Source organism: Eretmochelys imbricata, chromosome 8 (assembly GCF_965152235.1).
Source record: "Eretmochelys imbricata isolate rEreImb1 chromosome 8, rEreImb1.hap1, whole genome shotgun sequence".
In the NCBI taxonomy this organism is placed as follows: domain Eukaryota; kingdom Metazoa; phylum Chordata; order Testudines; family Cheloniidae; genus Eretmochelys; species Eretmochelys imbricata.
Genome location: NC_135579.1, coordinates 3,642,903 through 3,655,742, shown reverse-complemented (window position 1 = coordinate 3,655,742; position 12,840 = coordinate 3,642,903).

Genomic DNA, 12,840 nt, shown 5'->3' with positions numbered 1-12,840 from the left:
GTAATTGTTGCACTCCTTGAATGCGCTGGGCTCTTAAGTGGAATTGGCTTTTGTTTGAATTGGGGGGTTGGGGGTGGGTTTTTTTTTAATATTTGTTGTTATGGCTTTAAGTTTCCTATTATGAAGGGGAGTGAGTGACAGACCAAAGACTGTTAGAAGGGCAGCCCCACACCCACTTATTAACTTAATAGTGCTTATTGGAACTGGGCAGGAAACGCAGAGTTCATTGCATAGCTTCTGGGCACTAGACTAGAACAACAAGGAAAACTGAAATTCAGTTAATAGGGGAAAGAAAGTAAGTGTAATATTCTGTGCTGTGTACAAAAGGCAAAAACTGAAAGAAGAAAAAATGCAGTATCGAAGCAGGTTGTTACTATCGTAACATTTCTGTTGGGGAGGGATAAATAAGCTAAATGTTGTTAGCTGCTCATGTGCGTTCTTGCCTTGATGTGTGTGGAACTCCCACAGTGCTAGTGAGACTTACCTGTGTAGATCAAGGAGAGCCCTATTGCCCTAAGCTTGTGCTTCAGTGATGGCTGTTTCAAGTGTTTGGCTTGCTGCCAAAAGGCCATCGGAAAGTTGGACCTACGAACACCTAATTGCACCTGCAGTGTAGAAGAGTAACTATGCCGTGACTGCTCAATCTTTAACACCCGTACAGTTAAGCAGAATTACTAATGGACTACTTTTTGTTAATTTTGTTGGCTTTCTTTTAAGTTTGAAATTTTATTATTCAGAAAACAAATGGGGAAAAAAGCTGGTAATAGATCTGTGAAGCATTTTCAATCAGTGGGTTGGAAATTTTCAAATCTGGAAATTTCAAAATATTTTAAATTTTGCAAAACAGAACATTTTTAAGTCTTAATTTCCCTCCCTACTTTCCCCCCTGCCCATCTCTAAACAATTACCACTGAATATTTAAGCAGGCAAAAAGCGCTATTGATGTGTGATTCAAACTCAGTCCTTCCTTCTTCTCTGCACTCTATGCTTCTGTAGAAACCCATCTACATAGGACTCATTGTTTTCACAGCTGACCTAACAGAGCTTATGGTTGAGACATGGGGAGAGTTAGAAATTGGCCTGACACTGGTACCATAGATTGGCCTACCAAGACAGCGATGAAGTGAGCAGGGGGAAAGCATGTTAATAGATATCTCCTTAGTGATATTGATAAAGTGATTCTCTTTTGTCTGTTTACACTATTACCTTTCAATTAACAACAAATTTGGGATGGATCTGATTGTGATTATATTCAATCCTTGTTTGGACAGTGCCACTTATCCCATTTAAAGGCTGTTCTCTGACCCATTCTTGTCAGAACATTGGGGAGTTTGTTTAACGAGGAGAACAAATTTCCATCCACTTTAAACACAATGGTTTGGGATTGGGTTAGAAAAATAGAAGGACTATCTGGTATTTAAACAAACATTGTCATATTTGAAAAGCATGTGGTGGTATATATACAGCCCTGAAGCTTTCTAAAGCTAATAATTTCCTAATATGCAAATTGCATTCTATTAGTCTTTTCCAAAAAGAAAAAAAGCCATGTTTTTGTTTTGGGGGTTTTTTTGCAGGAAAGGTGGATATTTAAAGTTCCAGCACTATATATCCACAGAGAAAGGGGGAAAATCCTCAGTCATAATTCCACTGAGATTTTCCCAAGCACCTCACTTTAAACTAGAAGTGCGAGACTCTGAAAAATTAATTTTGCTACAGGTGTAATTCCTGTGTGAAAGTCAGCATCATTGTCACTTTCAGGAAATGTCACATCTTATTGTTGCCACTCAGAGTCATCCAATACCTACGATTTTCTGTCACAAGCCTTCTAGTACGTTAATAGCATCATGCTACCTATTCAGAGGAGTCTGGGATTTCCTCTGAAGCATCTCATCCCTTTTCGAAAGGGCATCGGAAGGAGAGATTTGTGCAAAAAAAAATATTAAATTTGCATTGTGACCTGCTCCCAAATACTTAGGATAGAGACATGCTGCCTTAGAAAACAGGTCCTTTATCAGAGAGATTTTTAAAAAGGCACTTCGGGACCTTTCATCAGGTTCTCCTGGAACAGAAATGGTGAAACTTTCCAATACATTAGCCATCATAGTAATAAGCCCACCGCAAATTATGTCTCACGTGCATCTTTGCTTGTAACAAGAATTTAAAATTCCATTGTGCTCTTGCATTTCCCTCCCCGCAACCCAAAAGGCTTAACCATTGATAAGAAAGCAAGCATTTTGAAGCCTGCTGCTGCTTGCTAAATGCATTATCACTTTCTAAAGCAATGTGATTTCTGTGTTCCTTTAAAAGATCTCTCATAATGGAACCCTTGAAGTAGGCTTGAATTGGAGAGTAAGGAAACCAATTATTTATGGGTGGTCCCATTTTTATGTATGATTGGATTACAGGAACTGAAAAATCAAATGTTGCCCTTCTGGTGCCACCCGCACCTTGTTAGCTACCGATATTTTTCTCTCCTAAACTTTTTAACTAGATTTCTTATACAATAGTGCCTACAGAGTAGGGAAATTAGCATCTTATTTTGAAAGAGAGTGGACACGCCTGCTAATCATCCTTATCTAGAACTGAAGAGGACCCAGATATGGACACTATTATTATAATAATTTGACTTTGGGGCAGTATTAATGATGTTGGTAATGGGGATTAGACTAGATGACCCTTGCGGTCCCTTCTAACCCTGTAATTCTATATTACAGATTCTATGTATACACAGCCTAAGTGGTATAAATAGCAACAAGAAATACTATACCCTAGTCTTGCTAGCCATCTTGCATCCCTCAAGCATCTGTATTAATGCCAGAAGGCCCAACAGGGCCCATTCTTAAAACTAACTCTGCTTTCTGCTCTAATTAAACATCTATTTGGAAAAGTACAGAAAAGTACAGAAAGCTCAGAAATAAGGAAATATGAAATGTTTCAAATACTCACCTAAGAACATGAACCCTGTGAAGTTTGGGGGTTTTTTACTTGACTCATCATGAGCTAGCTGGACGAGCAGTCTGAGATGGAAATAAGAGTGAGGGTGATATCAGGTGACTAGATTGTAGCTTGGTAGCGGTTTACTAAGTCCTGCCCCTTGCAGAGGGTCAGATTCTCAGCTGGAGCTAATGCCACCTTCCACCATTACTTCAGAGCTGTGCTAATTTACACCAGCTGAGGATCTGGCCCAGAAAGCCGGTCACCTTTGAGGACGTTGAAAAGGAGATTTTTGCCACCTGCTCTAAACTACAGCCTGCTAATCGACATGTGAAAATGAAAAAAGAAAATCAGATTAAACCAAAGTGGCCGAATGGCAGCCTCTATTCCTTCTCCATCAGTGAGTCCCCACTAGCAGGTTGGGACAATTAAGGAACAATGGCAAGCTGTCCTCGCAACTGCTGCCTCAACCCCATACCTGAAAATCAAGACATGTTCATTCTGCTTTCCACCTTACCACCAGCAATTGGAGTTTAGCTGGCTATTGGGTAAATAATGTATGAGGCAGGGAAGGATACAGCTTGATCTTCGGCATCTATTTTGGCTCCGCAGTGCTGACTATAGTAAGAACTCGATTTAGGGCCAGTTCTGCAGCATTTACTGTGAAGAGCTCTTACTCACGTGAGCAGTTGCACTGATTTTGCGCGTTGTCCAGTGAACTATCGATTCCATTCACGTCTCTGGGGCTACTCAAGAGATCATACGCTACTCAACGCTATAAAGGAGGATTAATTCATTTACTAACAACGGAATGAATCTATGACTCAGAAGGCATAAAAAGAGCAGCCACCGGTCTCCAACGATCAGATCCAGATGTGGATCCATATCTGGAGTCTGTAGAAGTTTGAGGTGCAGGAGGCTTGGATCCAATGTTCTAGTTCAGTTGCGTATTTTTATTTGTAGTCGTTTTTCCTGACCTTGCCCACCCTTTATTTTAATACCTTGCCTCGTCCAAATTCTAGTGTTTGACAGCCCATAAAATTGTTTATGTTAACCCAGTAAAATGCTTTTCACAGGGAGAACTGACTGCAGGACATAGCCTCTGCTGGTTTAAGCAATGATATTTATACCGTCAAAACCCCATTCATCTACGTCATCAGAAAGCATGTTGATATGCTGTAGCAGGTTTCCATCTGTGGTAGTAAAATGCTTTCTCTGACCTCTGTCCCAATGACCTTGATAGTGTAAACATGACAAAATGAGTGTAAACTGTTATCATGGTTATCATTAAGAAATTCATATTTGTTTGGCACTTTTTTTTTAATTCATGTATGTGTGTGGTTGTGTGAGAAAATATAAAGCTTTTTTGTTTATCAAATAACATCAATCCTTGCACAGTCTATGCAAAATTTTGTAAGCATTGCAATAATGCTATGAATTACACAAGGAACTATTTTAACTTTATTACACTTTCTGTATAAAAAAGATTTGTATTTAAATGATTTCAACTGCAAACTTGTAAAATATATTAATAAAATAATGATTGTTAAGAAGGGAAGAAATGTTCTTTTTTTTGCTGGGGGAGAGTGGGTGGGGGCATGTTACTAGTGAGCTTAAATTTTTATAGGTACCTAGGGTTTGCCAAACAGGATTAGACCAGTGGTCCATCACCTCCAATATCCTGTCTCTGATAGTGGCCAACACCAAATGCATCAGAGGAAGTTAAAAATTGCAATAGGTAGTTATGGGAAAACCTGCTTCCAGAGAAAGTTTCCTCCTGACCCCCTTTATCTAGGCTTGGCTTATGACCTGAAGCAGGAGAGTTTATCTTCCTTCTAAAACTCTTGGTGTCTTTAAGTCCTTACTGTTATAAAAGTCTGGATGTTCTGGTTATCAATACAAATGTTCAATCCTTTTTTGAGTCTTGCTAATTGTATCATGTGGCAACCTATTCCACATGCCAACTAAGCATTATTTGAAAAAAATATTCCTTTTGAATGTGCTTTCCCTCCCCCTCCCCTGAACATCCCCTTTTTTGGGGCTATGAGAAATAATTTCTCCTACTCTAGGGATCTTACATGTTGTAAGAAATTGCCTGAGCTTTCCCCAGTCACTTCTGAGCCTGGTCAAGAGAAATGATGGACTCATCCAACAGTTTTAACGATCCAGGCAGTCATGCTGAATGGCTAATTAATCAGTTGTTCATGGGTGACTCCATTCCAGGCAAACACTTGTGAGAGAAGTCATCCTGCTTGGGATTGCATTTTAAATGTGAATTTGTGTTCAGTAAATTTCACAATTAAACGAAAGGATTGATTGGTGTTCGTGATCCAAACCAATAGCTAGAATTCAACCCATCTGAAGAATCGTGCATGCCTACCAGACTAAAAGTAAATGCAAGCTCTAATGATCACAGCCTCCGGATGTCCAAAATTCACAAGCTATTGCAGTTTATTAACCACATTGTATTGGCTTCTGCAGGCTTCTATCAGTGGCATTCCCTACTCCCGTTCATGCTCTGTCTTTAGTTAACAGTGGTTGAGTTGATTTTTCCACTTCAGCAGCTGCAGCTACAAGTCTTGCCCTCAGCTTAGAATTTTCAGCAAGTTGGCAAAGGAGTAATTTCTAGGTTCATTTTGACTCAAGACAGTGCTCCCAGTGACTTCATAGGAATGACATATGTGAGGAAGGGTAGGCTGATAGGCTGAGTGCCTCAGGCCCAGTCCTGCTAGGTGCAGAGTGCCCACAACTTCCACTGAAGTCAGTGGACCTGCTCCTGCTCCCATTGAAAAATCAACATAGCAAGTTAATCTGGAGCAAACAGGAAGTTTTGCAGCCCTCAGCAAAGGGGTGAATTTCACCCCTAACTGCAGCATTGTTTGATGCAGTTGTTACAGTGCCATACTAGCTGAAAGAGTCTATCACAGCTTCAGTGACAGTAAAATGCCTCATGGAATATAAACCACTATTTTTTGAAATAATAAACCAAACATATTTTGAGTAACTCCTGCAGTATATTCTGGATACTAGACAAAAGAAGGCAGCATGACACCAGGGAATATCAATGTCTGATTGTCCACCAGACACAATAGGATTCATAAAACCGTAAAGCAAAAGAAATTCAAGTCCCAGTCGTGCAGCTCTTAATCAGGCCAACCTCCACTGGTGTAAGCAGGAGACTGGGTGAAAAAGGCCACACAATCAGGCCCTGCAGTGGCTCAAGAACTAAGGAAAGGTTGTCAGCAACTTCGTCAGTTGAGGGTAGGCTCAGCGTTGCCTAACTCTGCTGCCGTGGCAGTAAGTGGGAGTTTTAGTATTGATTTGCATAGGAGCAGAGTTAGACCAAAGCTGAAACCCTTATCCACAATCTTCCCCTTCCAAGGAGTCAGGAAGTAGTCCAGCCAAAATTTTAGACCAATGTATTTACAGATTTTTGTCCCCAGCCCCAACAAATAAACATATTTCGCCACACAAAATCCCATGGTTGGCCTGTCGAACACTCTTGCCTGGATAGTGGCTCTCTCTTTTGCTCAGTTGTTTCCCCCCTATTATTTCCCCTTGAACTGTCCGCCCAGTAAAAGGAAACGTCTACTTTAACTCCTTCAAATTCCAGCCTGGGGCTATGTGATTTTTTTTCCACAGACCTCCCTCCCCACGTCTCTCCACGAGTGCTGGGAAAGTAAGTGACCAGTTCTGGGGGTGAGGCCTTTTCCAGAGGAAGGGAAACCCTGCCCCACCACAAGAGGTTGGGTGGCGGGGATATGAAAGGGGATCTTTGCAGAGAGTCCCCTGCCCATCTCTCTCTCTCTGATGGGATGGGAAGCCTCAGGCCACCTCAACCTGAAACCTCAACATGATCCAATATCTTATGATAATTACTATTTAGTAGACCCTATGGCACATCAACATTTCTTCAATGCAAAGGGGGCTGTTTGCTCAAAAAAAAAACCCTGACTTTGCCCAAAATCAAATTTTTTCCACAGAAAATGGTCACTTTGCACGTTTAATGTTTTATATGTTATGTTTAAATAATTTCTGAGTTTTCTCCTTTTTTTCCTCCTAGATAAATTATGAAAAATTGAGTTTTTTTAAAAAAATAACTATGTGGAAAGATGAAAAGGGGGGCCAATTAAAAACATTTGCATACCATTCTTTTTGAAAAGGTCACAAAAAAACAAAAGTGGGACCATGCCAAACCCTGCGAGAATAGAAACAGTTTCAACGTTCCAAAATTTTATGCACAATTGTTTTGCCATTTTTTTTTAAACCAACTCCTGTTGAGCTCATTTGCTGTTGAACTTCAGTTGTTAAAACAAAGTGATCCTTTTCATTGATACGAACACTGAAAAGCGTCCAAAAGCAGTAAGGAAATGAACATTTTTAACAGTGCTATTCCTGACTACCACCCTACGCCTGCTCCCAGTAAAGTCAGTGGAAAAATTCCCTTTGACTTCAGTGCTTCTAGATCAGATTCCCCCTATATGAGATGCCAGATAGCTCCCTATATGAAATCTCCCTCAGGAAATTCACACTCTTATTTAACATGCTTCTTAGTGGATCAGAGCTGCTGAAGGATATAGCAGGCAGCGAATGAGAGAGTGAGGATAACCAATTTAGAAAAATGTTGCTTTTTGCTCCCCCTGCTTTATCTGGCAACCTCCAAACCCCACAGCACCCTCCATCTGAGTCGTGCAGTTCAGCCAGTAAGATTCCTGCGTTAGGCAAAGCGTCCCTGTCTCCTATCAAGAGAGCTTTATGTTTTTTGGCAGGTGCAGGCCAAGGACACTGCAGATTTATGTGCATGTGCATCTCATATCATGGGAGAATGTAAAATAAAATTAAGACAGGGTGAGAGCTGGTGGGGCACATTAGTCTCAGGAGCGAGAAAGGCAGCATATATTTGGGACATGGCCACCTGCTTTCAGCAATGATTAACGGCCCTTCTTACTGGCTGACTATTTCCGTGTACAGATAAAGGCCTCTATGACATCTAACAAGTGTCTTAATTTGGTTTGGCACCATTTCCTATTGCTAAAGCCGTGAGCTATGGCCATTGACATTGGCCACATCCATGACCTTGCAAAGCTGGAATGATTTCTCTACAAATCCTTCATTCCCTAGTATCCCTTTCATTGGAGAAACGCTCCTTTACTAGCCCTCGAGTCCTTGGGTGTGGAGAAGTATAAATATTAAGCACTTTTTAATAGATTTAAAAGAAAAATGTTTTCCAGACTTCCATTCCCCCTGCTCCCCCCACCTGAGGGCACTACTTCCCTTATTTAGATTGTGAGCGCTCTATAAAGTGGCTTCCAAGGGAAAGTCCGATATGAAATCCAGAAGCAAACGTGCAGAATGAACCCCCTCCCCCATACGTCAATCAAGCTGCCCTAGCCCCTCCCTTGTATGAAGCAAGGGGTGGGGCCTAGCAGGGTAAGTGAATATCTGGCTGAGCCCACAGCCACTGGGAGAAGACACACATGAGCAGAGATAGAGAGAGTTTAACCCCAGTTCAGCCCCAGTTTCAGTATATGCTGCTCTCACTGAGGTCCATACGAGCTGGGCCTGGGCCCACCTCTGAATTTTCCCTCCAATGTTTATAGGAACGAGAAGCCAACTCACTGTAAAAGACCCAATGTCAACCAGAGCCTGAGCTGCAAAGCTGGGATCCAAAGTCTCCCAACGTTCAAGCTTGTTTGGATCTGGAGGTTGGGTTTGGGTCTGTCTCAGTGTCTTTGCAGTTCAGGCCTAGGACCAGAACAAAAATAAGGACCGTCTGGGCTTAAAAGCAGGAGTGGGCTAAACATAAAGGTGCACTCCTGAAAGATCAGAAACAGCCTTTTCCTCTAGGTGTTTGCATGCAGGGATGCTAGCTCAGTGCAACTGACAAAGCCCGCTCTGTGTGGCGCTGTCTAAGATGAGCTGCTTGTGCAGAGGGCAGCAGCCTTCTGCCACTCACACGCTTTCCACTCCGTGTCTCGGAGAATCTGAATCCCTGGGGAAACAGCCCAGCTGGGGGCAGAGGGGAAAGTCTGGTTGTGAGCATGGTTAACTAGAAGAATACGCTCTGAGTCCCTCACTGTGCTGCCACACGCATAAAAGTATTTACCGCCCTGCTTCGACTAGGGACTGCAAGGAGGACTTTCAGATAAGTATTGGTAGGATTATAAGACGACAGGCAGGCTATTTGAGATTAAAAAAGGCATTCGATAGGTTATAATGAATTATTTGCAATTAAACAACATTTATGATCTGTTAAATGCAGCTAACGTTGCAGAGCTGTATAAAGTGACCCTAACCGCATCTTAAAGTGCCTTTTTTTTTCAGTGCATAAAAACTAATTAGCTGAAGAGTGAGTCACCCAGACTGGACCATCATTTGGGCAACAGACAGTGAGCTGAAAATTATACATACACTGTGGTGCTTTTGATTTCAGCAGTGTGTTGCTGAAACTGTATCCAAGCAGAATAAAAAGGCAACTTGCTAGAAGCCTCTTCATATAACATTTCCATAGGTCAAATTTCCTCCACCCCCCTGTTCGATCTGCCCAAACTCTAAAATGGCATATCAGCCATATGTATTGCAGACATTTGCTTTTGCTGACAGGCAGCTGTGAAGTTAAACCGACTCTAGAAAACAATTCTATCTGATCTGAATGTAATTATGCGGATAATGCAGCAGTGCAGTTTGCATTCAACGATATTGCTCCTTTGCTTTCTACAGGGAAAGCGGCACTGGCGAAAGGTGACCGATCGACAAGGGAAAACAAAGCCCTCTCTTTACCCACAGGGAAGGGTATGGCACAAGGAGAGGGGAGTACCAGCATCTTCACATATTGCCCCTGACTTCTGACCTAGAGGGGACCCCATGTAGGGGTGAAAGGTCAGTCCAGACCCACACACTAGGAAATGGCCCACAGCCAGCTACCGATTGCACATAAGCCAAATGCCCATTGGTTGGAAACTATGCGTGATCACCAGGTTGAATGTGAACCCCAAAAGTAGACACTAAAGCCTGGGAATCCTAGCTTCCCCTGCATGTCGTGTCAGGGTATTTTTTATTTTGGCAACGTTTCTCACAGAACTGGTAGCCTGCCCAGTGAGACACCCTCCCTGCAGCTCAGCTAGTTCTGGGGAGCGGGGTCTGATGTTAGTTCTGCTTTGCAGGGACGCAGACTTACCCCCCTGCATGGCGGCTGAGCAATTGCAGAGGTTTAGTCTTGAAGCTTGAAGCTGCCTGTTGCCCGTAAGTCCTGCTTAATGGAAAGCTTTCCTGGCGAGAGGAGATCATTTGCAATCTCCCAGGCGGATTTTGCTTAAAGAAGGAAACATTTAATACCTGTCAGTTTTCACTTAAAAAAACAAACCCACCCCTCCTGTAAAGCTAAGCACAGAATTCAGAAACTAATTTTCGTGCATACAGAATGAATCCAAACTCACATTGGCATTACGGACATACTATAGCACTGAACATTCAATCAGTCTATACCAAAAATGGAGTGGGCAAAATTTTTACCAGGTGTAAACTGGCAATACTCCATTGATGTCAAAAGAGTCATGCCAAGTCACACCCAGCCCACGATTAAATGCCAAGGCACTATGAGAAGCTGCATGGGCTACACAAAGCACATGCCTTTAAAATGTTTAGCCTCAAACGTACATGAGCCATCTTGCGGTAGGCACCACAGCTTGGAATAGGATCAGCTTCTCTCTAAGGAAGAACTTCTTTAGCAATAGTTAGGGTCAGATCCTCAGCTGGTGTAAATGACCATGGCTCCATTGAAGATCCTGACTATGGACTTCAATGGAGTTACACCAATTGATACCAGCTGGTAATTTGGCCCTTACCTCTCAGTGACTGCATGCGCTAGACAGTTGAAGATACGGAATAACTCCTGTGTATCTGAATCAGAAAGGGGATGTAAATCTCCCCATTTTGCAGACTGGATTTCAGAAGGTCAATCTCAGTGCTGCTCCCCCCCCCCCCGCCCCCCCCCAGTTTTGGTTCACTTTTATCCTACCGTCTTTGCACCTCTCTCCCAGTGTCACATGAGAGGTCTTACCGTGGGTTACACAGTGGCATGTAATGTACCGTGACACCTCAGAATTACAGAAAAACAGATTTATTGAGCGGATCAGAAGCATATTGTACCTGCTCTCAGGCAGGGGATTTGAAATACAATTGGAGCTGTGAAGCAGACAGGTGAGTGATGGGCTGAGAAATTGCAACGCCACTTGGAATTTGTCTGCCAAAGCCTGGAGTTCTTGGTTGGGTTGGCAACATCCAACTTGAATTCACTATAGCCAGTAACGATCATGGCTCTGATCCGCTGCCGCACAAGACACTGGGAAAATGACCATTGACCTCGGTAGGACAGAGGCTGCCACTATATAAGAATGCAGGAAAATATGTGTGATTGGAGGGGCCACCCCATTGACAGGAACAGCCTAGAGGGTTTCCAGCCAAAAAGCTGCATGCTGTACCAATCACTTGGTGTCATACACCCCACTGGAGGGACGCAGATGTTATGATTTCCGTGCCCTCTGTTGGCTGGGAGTGGGTAAACTTACCTAAATGAAACTCATATTCCCCAAATGAGAACTCGGTTTACCCTCGCCTCGTATCACAGCCACCTCGAAGGATCTTCCGTTAGCTCAAGGGGTGACGTCCTGTGCTAATGGGGATGGCAGGTAACAAGGGCTGCACGTTTGTGGTTTAGCTGATCGAGCACGCTGTCATTTGTACCACCTCACCACGAGAGCCAGGCCTCGCTGTCAAGGGGAGATTGTTCTGCAGCTTATTCCTCTGGGAAACCACAGTTCAGCTGCAGAACCTGTTAACAGAGGAAGTTCCTGCTACAATCCCTCCCTTCTGCCAGGATGGCTGACAACAGCACACCAGGTCTGTGAAATGGATGCCCCAGACTGATCAGAGGGTGACCGGATATCAAGTGGGACAGATGAGGGCACTTTTTTCAGGGGTTGGGTGGGGTTATAGTTGTGTATATAAGACAAAGGCCCGAATATCAGGACATCTGGTCACCCCCATGATGCACAGTGGGCCAATTGCATCAGCCAGGATTACAGTCCAGAATCTTCTGTTTAACCATTAACCCTCTTCAGTCTGTGGAGAAATGAAAAGCAGGGGGAAGCAAGAAAAAGAAAAAAGGAGGCAAGATTGACTCTGCTACGGACCTGAGTCAGCAAGTTTCCTAGCCAGTGTCTGAGCCGGCGAGCAGTTCACGGCATTGAAACCAGAATGCTGGCCATCGCACTCCCATACTTCCAGCTAAGCACAGGTTTGAGAGCCAGCAACGAGCCTAGCGGATGGATTGGGTTGGATCATACCGAGAAACGGACACCGCTGTGCCTTCCTCACACAGGTTTTCTAGTTAACCAGCAACAGGCAGATTTGGGAGCATATATTTTTGTTGCACCCAGAGCCTCCAGAGGAATTAAAATCCCTCGTTAAGTGGCGCCTGAGCCCGCATGCTCTCTCAAGAATAGGTCTGGCATTGTTCTGGCTGGAATGAGAATTTAAAGGCTCCCCCCCTCACCCCACCCCCTGGTGTGAGGTCCATTAAAAGACGTATCAATTGAAATACGCACAGGCGTACTGGACTCTGGGGGAAAAATTGGTTCCTTGAATAGCCTAGGAAGATCCAAAAAAGCCAGAGCTAGCCTGGGGCAAGCGCCTTCTCCCATCAAAGATCAGCGGTTCAAAGCCACGCGTTGGCACTGGGATGATTTAATTGGAACAGGGCTTGCAAATCGAGGAGGAGGGGCTGGCGCTTGGCTCACTGCAGCAGCAGTGCTGCCAGTGACTTCATGTGGCTGCTTAAAGCGATTGGCTCTAATTGCCGCGTGGCCATGCTTGAACAAACTGTGCTAGGATTACAGTCCTTTTGGA